This window comes from Hemiscyllium ocellatum, unplaced genomic scaffold (genome assembly GCF_020745735.1).
Source record: "Hemiscyllium ocellatum isolate sHemOce1 unplaced genomic scaffold, sHemOce1.pat.X.cur. scaffold_249_pat_ctg1, whole genome shotgun sequence".
NCBI classification, from domain to species: Eukaryota; Metazoa; Chordata; class Chondrichthyes; order Orectolobiformes; family Hemiscylliidae; genus Hemiscyllium; species Hemiscyllium ocellatum.
The window spans coordinates 243,022-253,445 of NW_026868110.1; positions in this window are offsets into that span (position 1 = coordinate 243,022).

Here is a 10,424-nt window from a genome sequence, read left to right on the forward strand (position 1 = left end):
GACGCTTGAACACACAGAGCAGCAAGTTCAGGAACAGCTTCTTCCTGGCTGTTATTAGCCTGATGAATGGGCTCTCTAATCTCAGATAATGCTGATTTTGTTCATATTGACCTCGCCTAGCGCACGCCCTGTGCAGCGTAACCTATATGCCTCTCAGACATGTTTTACAGCCATCGTTCAGTACATCCATGCTTACCTTGATCTTCCTGGATATTTTGGCACAGGACAAAATAAATCCTCATCTCCCTACCCCCAGCTCCCTCCAGTGCTCACGATCAGGTTTCTCCGGTCCTCACCCCCAGGTCCTCCCATTCCCCCAGTTCCCCTTGACACTATCCCCAGCTCCCTGTGAACTTTGTCTCTCACTGTTTCTCTCACACTGCCTATTTCCCTGTGTTTTCCTTTTCCCTGTCTTCTGTTACTTTCCCTGAACGTATTATCTTCCCTTCTCCCTGCACATGCAACTGTTTGTTTCCTTGTTTTGTTTCCTTTCTCTCTTTGACTGACTGTCCATCTGTTTCGCTCGCTGCGTTCTCCTTCCTTCCCTTTGTTTCTGTTTCTTTGTCCTTCGTTGTGATGGTGATGGCTTCTATATTCGTTTGAAGCAGGTGAATGGTTCATTGGTTCGATGTTGGCAATACAATGCATTCAACAAAGTTTTGGTATGGAGGACATAATTTAAAATTATCAGTTAAATTTCAATTGTTGTCAAAACAGCAACCAGAACGTGGGTATCCATTTAACAGCCAATTATTGCATCTAACTATTTTGAAACCGCTCGGCTCACAGTGCTCTGCATACCGGCAACTCAAAGCATTCTGTTCGGGTGCATAATGACCTGACATGGTAACTGCTCTGTCTAGGACCATAAGAAACTACAGACGGTTTTGTGCACAGTCCAAACCATCACGGAAGACAACCTTTCGCCCATTTGTACTTGTCATTGTCGCAGAAAGGCTGGCAACATCAAAGATCTCCCCCAAAACAGGAATGATATCCTACAAACTCTTCCAACAGGGAGGAGACACAGAAGTTTGAAAACATGGACCAGCATGCTCAGGAACACTTCCTTCCCTACCATTATTAGACTGACAAATTGACATGTCTCACTTTTTAAATAATATTAATCTTGCTAATGTCGATCTTACTTTGCCCACCTCCTGTGAAGCTGTAACCATTGTATGCCTCACTCTGTCCAAGGACCCTGTGATCTCTGTTTTCTTGTTTAGAGTCATGTGCCTGCATTATAATAAAAACAAACCTTCCATTGTACATTTGACGAAAATAAACGAAACCAAATCTGATCAAACACGTGGACTGCAGTGGCTCAAGGTCTTCTCAGGGGCAACTGGAGAAATGAACTCATGCTGCCCCAGTCAGAGAGACCCTATATAATTAATGAATATACGAAGATGACCACACTTAGGGAGGACAGACAGAGGGAATCAAATCGCTTTAAACATGATCTTAGATATATACAGGTTTCCCACAGTATTTGTAAGTTGAGTGTTCCTACGAAACGGTTTTCAAGCTGATATGGTGTAAAGTGCAGTAGCACTAATTTATCTGGGAAAAATTTCGGCTTTCTCCGTAAAAGTGAAAATCCTGTTCGGATTTATTTTTGGTTAGCGAAACAATGTCATAATGTAAGTCAGTCGGAAAGGGAAGTGGCGAAAAGCGAACTTTGGAAAAGTAGGGGATACCTGTATTTACAAGGGCATGATATTCAGGAAGATGGGAAAGCCGAAAAATAGATGAGGTGAATCTCACATGATATCTCCAGCCCAGCTGATCATCACTCTCTTTGTTTGCTGTTTTTCTTCTATATCTCTCTTTCTCTATTGATCCCTCCTTCCCTTCAAAGCAGATTTCCCAGTCAACGGTATTAATCACACTCCTTTCCAGCTGCTTTCAGTTCAGGAACGTTCCCCAGCACTTTCTGTTCGTTCCTTTGCATTTCTTTCTATAATTTCAGATTTAGAGCATCATCCTTTATTTGATTTCACCTTCAATTTTATTAATTTGTGGGATGTTGGTATCTCTGCCAAGGGCAGCATTTGGGACAATCACTCATTGCCCTGACTCTGAGGCCATTCCACAAGCCAATATAAAGTTAAGCAGATTGCCATGGATCTCAAGTCACAATTAACCCAGACTGGGTAATAACACTAGATTTCTTTACCGAAGGTGATCAGTGAAAGATGAAGGTTTTCAGACAAAATGTTGCTTTTATATTTGGTTTTCGTGAAATTCAGTTTTATTCCAATTCTTATCATTTTTATTTCAGTTCTGCCATCAGCTGTAGTGGACTTGAAACAAATCATTTGAAACATTATCTTTCGTTCAATAAATTTTGCTCTGAATTACGTCCAGCGACATTCCTACATTCATGCATTGTCCTAATCATGAAGTAACTCGACAAGAGCAAGTTTGTGATTGAGATATTTGTAATTGGGAAAGTGGTCAGAAGAGAGCTTGAAATCTTTAGTCTGAATTTTAGCAACGTACAGCCAATGGTTTGCTCAGCAACAGCACTGACACAGAGATGAAGATTGTGGATATGAGGAGCTGGGAGTGGACAGGTTTGGTGACAGAGAGAACACGAGACATAAGTCAGTTCAGGGCAAAAAGGGATCTCGTGGTTGTGCACAGCTTTGTTCGCAGATGTTTGTGAGGGAGGGGTCTTCAATTCATGGATAATGAATGGAGACTGAATTGAAACTGAAGGCAATAGTTTCTTCCTCTGACAAATATAGGTAACAGAAATTGCAATGAAGTTCAAACTTGTTTATGGGATTATTGAATGGACAGAGGTAGAGAACGCCAACAATAGCGAGAATAGGTTAGTAGCACACCCTCCACCCCGCCCAGAATAGCCATCAGCACTGCTGATATCCGATATGGTAGAAATCCCTAAGAGGGGGAAATCTTGAAAAGACTCTAGGAAAACCTCCTCTCCATTGTTGCAATGTTCCAGTCCGCTATTCTCAGATTAAGATCCATGCAGCTGTTGATCTCTGTTACTGTTGGAGCTGATGCATCTGTTACTACTGTGGGTTAACGCACTGAATGAAGCGCTTATTAATAGGAGAGAGGAACCCTCCAGTGACACAGTTACATTGCACCGAGACTGACATCAATCACGGTCAGAGCAAACAGTCCCAGCTTTCAATACAGCACAGTCAGTTCACATTATATCTGGACTGGACTACATGTTGACATTTCTGACTATTGGTCACATCTCCCATCATCAATTGCTCTAGTGAAGTCAGTTGTGAGGGAGAATAAGAATATTTTCTTTTCGTAGGCTACATGATTCTGCTCTGTTGTCCGTTTACTATGTTGTACCCATCTCTCCAAAAATCCTTCCACCCCCCCCGCCCCCCACCAAAACAATCACAATCAGGATGTTGTGACTGTGCTGATCTCTCCTCCACGGGACCAAACGCCAGCGAACAGACTGTTACTGGGCACAACCGCCCTGAACATAGACAGGAAGTGTGGACTTCTCTGAATATTCCTCTCACTGCTCTAATAAGGCAACTTTTGAACTTCCATAGGGAATATGCTTCAGTAATTAATTTATATAAATTGACAGACTTCTAAATGCAGTTTTATTTGATGTAAACCGTATTTTTTTACGCATTTTGGCATCTGTCCAAAACTAAAAGGGATAATTATAATGAAAGTATTCATTTAGACTTATGAATTAATGAGTCAGGTTCGAGTGAACATGATATTGGGTGGGAGATAGGGCGAAATGGGAGCAGTGCCTGTGGAGACTGCATGGGCAGTACAATGATATTCCCCAGTCATCATCCCTCTTTCTGACAGACAAAATTAAATCTAATGCATAACAAGGAAACAGCCAACATTTGGGTGATGCAATGCTGAATGACAATGTGAACTAAAAGAATAATATTAAATGTGATAAAGTGAACTATATTTTATACACACACCATTTAATCATTGGGAATACAGATCGAGTAGGGTCACCGGGCCTGAAACGTTTACTTTGATTTCTCTTCACAGATACTGCCAGACCTGCTGACCTTGCCCTCTAAGTTCTGATTTTCTTTTTGTTTGAGATTTAACATATTGTTCATATCTGGCAGGATACTTACAATAAAAAAAGCAGACACTCATAACAAAATGTGAAGGGCAATGGGGACAATACAGGAGACTAACAGTAGAGATAGTCATTCCAAGCTGGAAGAGACAATGGGTTGAGTTCCCCCCACTTTTGCTGTAAATAATTCTGTGATATGTAATCAAAACCTTTGGAGACAGGGTAGACAAGTTTGCTCAAATGGTCACAGAGTGCTCCACCATAAATAATCTATTCCTATTATCTCATGAAATTTCAGCTGCATCTAAAATGTCTTTTTAAACAAAGTGGAGTTCCTGAGATTTACAGGGTCATCAGAAAAAATATTCTTTTTTCCTTTGAATCTTAAAGAAGAAACAGATTTCGGCCATAACAGAGGTGTCCCAGACACACCAACCATAATAGGAACAGGAAAGGACTACATTGTCCATATATAACCAAATTCAGCATGTAGCCCTGTCAAGAAACATGAAATATAGTGATACGGAAACATGAAATACAAACTGAAAATGATGGCAGATGAGGAAGTATCTGCAGAGTGAAACAGAGTTAACATATCGATTATGCTGTGACACTGTTCTGAAAAAGTCATATTGAAATCAAATGCTAATTCTGCGTATCCCTGCTCAGAGGGTGCCAGACCTGCTGAGTTTCCCTCTATCGATTTCTTTTTCTTTCTGAACTGTGACAAATTGACTGGTCTGAACGATATAAGTAAAGTTGCTATCTCAGTTGAATCTCGAATATTAGTTTATGGGCATTAAATGAGAAATTACAAAGTTCCTGTGTTTGACAGAGCTCCAAAAATCCATGACGTATTGCATTGTGATACAAAAACATTGTGAGACATTGTTGAAACAAAACCCCAAGTTCCTGCAAAAGGTCTGCAGCATCTGTGATGGGAAATCAAAATTAATGTTTCTAATTCAGTGGCCCTTCCTCAGAACGGATGGTAGTCCTGAAAATGTTGATTAATATACAGCAGAAGTTCATGAAAACTGTTAGTAGCTAACAATAGGGGGTGAGTAATGGAAGGCCACGTGAGAACTAGGCCTGGTGTCTGGGTCGGGGGCATTGAGGAGTTCAGTCCCTAAAATTATTGACCATTATTTTGAGTGTGAATGTCTGCAGGGTCCACCCGCGGAAAATGAGGTGTTGTTCTTCCAGCTTGCGTTGAAATGTCCTGGAACACTGCAGCAAGCCTGACACAGAGATACTGGCCAGGGAACAGGATGGGGTATTAAACTGGCAGGCAACTGGAAACTCAGGGTCTTTTGCAGAGGTACAGCTTGGATATTCAGTGAAGTGGTCACCCAGTCTACCTTTAGTTTCCCCACTGTAGAGCAGATCACAATGTGAGCAGCGAACGTAGTAGACCGGGTTGTGGGAAATGTTGGTAGGATGCTGCTTCACCTGGAAGGTATGTTTGGACCTTAGATAAAGACGAGGGAGGAGGTAAATGGGAAAGTGTAACAGCTTCGGCAGGGGAAAGTGAAGTGTACCTGTGGTGGGGCCTGGGGGAGGTGGTGTGTGTGTGTGGGGGGGGGGGAGGTGTTGGCAGTGAATAACGAGTGGACCAGGGTGTCCTGGAGGAAATGGTCACTTCAGAAGGCGGAAAGGGGAGAGGAGGCAAATATGTGTCTGGTGTTGGCATCTTGCTGGAGGTGGGAGAATGCAGACTGATGATCTTCTGCATTTGAATGCTGGTGGGATGGTAGGTAAGGATAAGGGAAACTCTAACGCTGTTGCAGCAGGGAAGAAAGATGCTGAGGGTAGAAGTGCAGGAGGTGGGTCGGAACTGGTTGAGATCCCTGTCAATAACAGTGCTGGGGAGTTCTCGGGTGAGGAAGAAGGTGGACATATCAGAGGCCACATTTTTGAAGTTGACATCATCAGAAGCAATGTGGTGGAGACGGAGGAGCTGAGAGAATGGAATGGAGCCTTTCTAGGAAACAGGGTGTGAGGATGCATACTCCAGGTAGCTGTGGGAGTTGGTCGGTTATTACTGGATATCAGTGACCGGTCTATCCTCAGAAATAGAAGCAGAGATATCAAGTAAAGGAAGGGAGGAGTCAGAGGTAGAGAGGTGAATGTGAGGGAGAGGTGCAAATTGGAAACAACGAACTTTTCCAATTCTGGACAAGAAAGAGGAGCAGCAGCGATGATAATATCTACATATTGGAGAAAGAGTTATGGATGGGGGCTGGAATAGAACTGAAAATAGAATGACCTACGTACCCCATGAAGAAACAGGTATAACTTGGGACCACGTATGTATCCATACACCCCCTCTGTATGGGAGGAGCAGGCTGAAGCAATGGGTCTGCATGGGCAGTTCAGTTTGTGGATTTTCAGGAGGAGATAAAAGCGAACTCTGCTATCAGAGGGCCAGCAGCTTCGGGACTGTTAGGTGGGGTGAGTAGGGGTGGGTGGGAGGTGTGGGCCAGTGAGTGGGAATCTCCAGATGAAATGTGGTCAGATTTAGTAAATAAAATAGCCTGATGTGTCATGGTAGAGTTATGGATCAGCAGGTGACGTGTGGAGGTATCCGAGAGCTGGCACTCAGCCTCTGAAATGTAGAGGTGAGTCCACCAGACTACAGCAGCACCACCCTTATCGGCACAGGCTGAATAACACAGTCAGGGTTGGATCGAAGCATACAGCGTACAGTCTGTTCAGAGGGTGATAGGTTGGATAGGGAGAGGGGGAATACAGAGAATTTAAGACAAGTAAACTCACATGGAAAGTTATCAATGAACATATTGAGTTCAAGTAAATGCCAGAGGAATGGATCCAGGTGGAGGGAGAGTGTTGGAGCTGGGCGAAGCGTCTATGGGATGGGGAGTGGACTCTTGTCCAAAGAAATGGACACCGAGGAGAAGATGGTGGAAGAGGAGTTCAACATTCTGTCGTGCCTGAAATTCATTAAAGTGGGGGCGCAGAGGGATAAAACTGAGACATTTGCTGAGTACAGAACATTCAGCATTAGAGCGTGGAAGGTTAGGAGGGATGGTGAATACACGACAGGAGGTGGGCTTGGGGGAGGGAATGGAGTCAGAGCACAGGGCATGGTGGTGTGGCAGGTTCCAGAGGCTCATAGGCATCTCTAAGTTATTCCATCTTGTGGGCCTCGTATATCTGGTGAGCATGGCAAATGAGCTGGAGAATGAAGTAGAATTGGGGAATGGTGCAGCCTTGAGTCAATGCGATGTGATGCTGTTAGACAGAGAAAATGTTGATCTCAGTGGCAACGATACCGCACGACCAGTCTTCAGAAAGTAAATGATTGAAGATAATCTGAATCGTTACCTTATTGTAATGCTCTGATTTCATTGGAGTGACACTCAACCAGAAAGGTTTTACTTTTCTGAGACTTTAGACCAAACTGTGAAAACTGATGTATCTTGATGTTATTAATAAAACAAATCCATTCATGGTTTTGTAAGGCACTAGCAAGGGCAGAGTTTATTTGTCATTCCCAATAGCTCTGGGTAAGGTGTCATTGTTCATTGAGGAAATTACCAGCACAGAATTTCCTCTGATTCCCATTAACCACAGTTTGCTGAGGGGGAATGATGTGACATGAATCAAATGCTACTTTGATGGCAAGGGAAGTTAGTCTGATCTCACCTCAACTGATATTGGAAAATAAGTTAAAATACTAAAGAGCAAAAAGGATAGACCACGGCTTATTGAACAATGTGGTCACTGTCCTCGCAACATTTAAGGACAAACAGATGCATGGACTTCTGATTCTGAGGAGAGTTATTTCCTATTTGGGATGAGGCTGCTTGGTTAAACACTGTGACAGAAAGACAGAAAAAAAAATGTTCCACTCTGTATGGGGAAAATATCTCACCCTATTCACGGTGCATTGGACAATGACAGAAATACACGATTAAACATTGGGCATTGATCATCTCACTCTCATCATTTTTGATGACCAATAGCAGCACAGAAGCCAGGAGCTCCCATCACCCCAGTTGAAAAGCAAAAATGGGTAAGAGATGGCCAGTAGAAGTGGGAGTAACTAGGGAACTGGTGTAATTTACAGTGGGAGTGGCAGAAGAAGGGTGTGAAGAGATATCATCAGTGGAAGAGTATGTGGCAGCAGAAGGGGTCGTGCAAGGGAATTAGGAGTGTAAAAAAAGAGTAGGAACGGGAGGAAGAATGGCTAATGAAGTTTTAGTGACTGGGTAAAGCTTGTTTTTGGAAAAGTGAGGTTGGGTGAAAACCACCACTGTTCAGGAAAATTGGGATCGTATTCCATTGAAAATTAAAATTTGATGCACTTCTTTTTCTATCACTTGATGCTTTATCATATTGTACATTCACTCTGTAGTTTTGTATCTCCATCAAATGCAGGTGACGTGTTACCCCCCCCCCCCACCCCCCAGTGTTGTGTCTCAACATTTTTGAATTTTTTTTAACAGTATGTATTTGCTTCCAATCCAAGGTAGACATGAAAATATGATTTGATCTCCTGCAGTTTGTCCATAACATGGAATTTAATTGAATATTTTCCTCATCACATTAGCTGATTCAAGAAATGAATCAGTGTCCATCCTGCAGATGAAAAATTTCTTCAGTTTTCACTATTGTTACAAAGGACAGCGCCACACAACAGGCTAATGTTCCAGTGCAAGGTGCCAAACCGAAGTTCTCCCTAAATTAGGTACACGCTTTATGAATAAGACATGCTGAGGGACAGAGTGTAAAAGGTGAATTTAACTTTGTGTCGAAAATGGTATTTTCAGCACCTTCATAATAGGTGTTAACTACATCACTCTGTAAATTCCCCAAAATAAGAACAACAAGAGACTGGAATTTTTAATTATTCCTTTGTAAACAACATGTGGAGAACAGGAAGGAAATCAAGGTTTGTTTGTGATATTCATAAATGATGATGGTGAGAATGTGGAAGATGGATGGAAGTGAAATGATAACTAATGTTGGGGATGACACAAAGATTAGCTGGGTGCTTCACAGTGAGGAGGACAGGGTTAGGCTACAGGACGATATAAACAAATGATTTCAATATCCAGATTTAAGGCCGATGAAGTGTAACACTGATAAATGTGAGAGGATGCACATCTAAATTAACAAGACAAGTGAGACCTCAAACTTTGAAGAGCGAGGGCTAAACTTGCTCCTTTTTTCTTTGAAGCAGGGAAGGTTGAGGAGGGAACATGGTACAGGTGTACAAGAGAATAAAGGGTGTGGAGAGGATGAACAGACAGCAGCTATTGAGAGGGGATTTCTGGAGTCTGTATTGAACTGAGAGGGTGGCACAGACATAGAATATAAAGTTCCTATGTGTGGAAACAGGCCCTTCGGCCCAAAAAGTCCACACTGATCCTCCAAAGAGTAATCCACCCAAACGCATTCCTCCTATATTTACCTCTGATTAATGTACCTAACCTACATGTCTCTGAACACTTTGGGCAATTTAGCATGGCCAATTCACTTATCCTGCACATCTTTGGATTATGGGAGGAAATCGGAGTACCTACAGGAAACCCACACGGATATGGGAGGAATGTGCAAAATCCATACAGGCAGTCACCCAAAGCTGGAATCAAACCTGGGTCCCCAGCGCTCTAAGACAGGCGTGCTAACCACTGAGCCACATTTCTGCCCCTAATAGCATGTGTCTGGAATGCATTTCCTAGGCGGGTGATTGATCAGGTAATCTCACAAACGTTAAAAAAAATGCCTTTGGATATGCACTTGGTGATGCAGGCTCGCATTTTCATTCAATGATTCTATGTGGTGGCAGCCACGAACACACAGATATATTCTGAAGCAATAGCTAATGGCAGTTCCTAGTTTGTTCCATTGACTACTCAGTAAATGAGCCTCCAGTGAAGTGCTGGTATTATCTCCCACTTTCTATTTAAATGTTTCGGTTTCCTTGAGTTGGTAATGTAATTACCGGTGTCCATGATGTCATTTCCTGCCCTTTTTCTCAAAGGATGATAGGTGGAGTCAAAATTGATGTGTTTGTTGATGGAGTTCCAGTTGGAATGCCATGTTTCCAGGAATTCTTGTGCTTGTCTCTGTTTGGCCTGTCCTGGGATGGATATGCAGACCTAGTCAAATTGGCGTACTTCCTCATCAGTACGTAAGGTATTCGTATTGGGATCATATCTTTTGTAGCTAGTTGATGTTCATATATCCTGGAGACTAGTTTTCTGCTTGTTTTTCCGTTGTGGTGTTTGTTAAAGTTCTTGCAAGGCTTATTGTTCCTGGAGCAGAACAGACAAAGATGTGAATTTATTGCGGTGCTCAAAAGTATGAAAAACGTTGCAGAGTA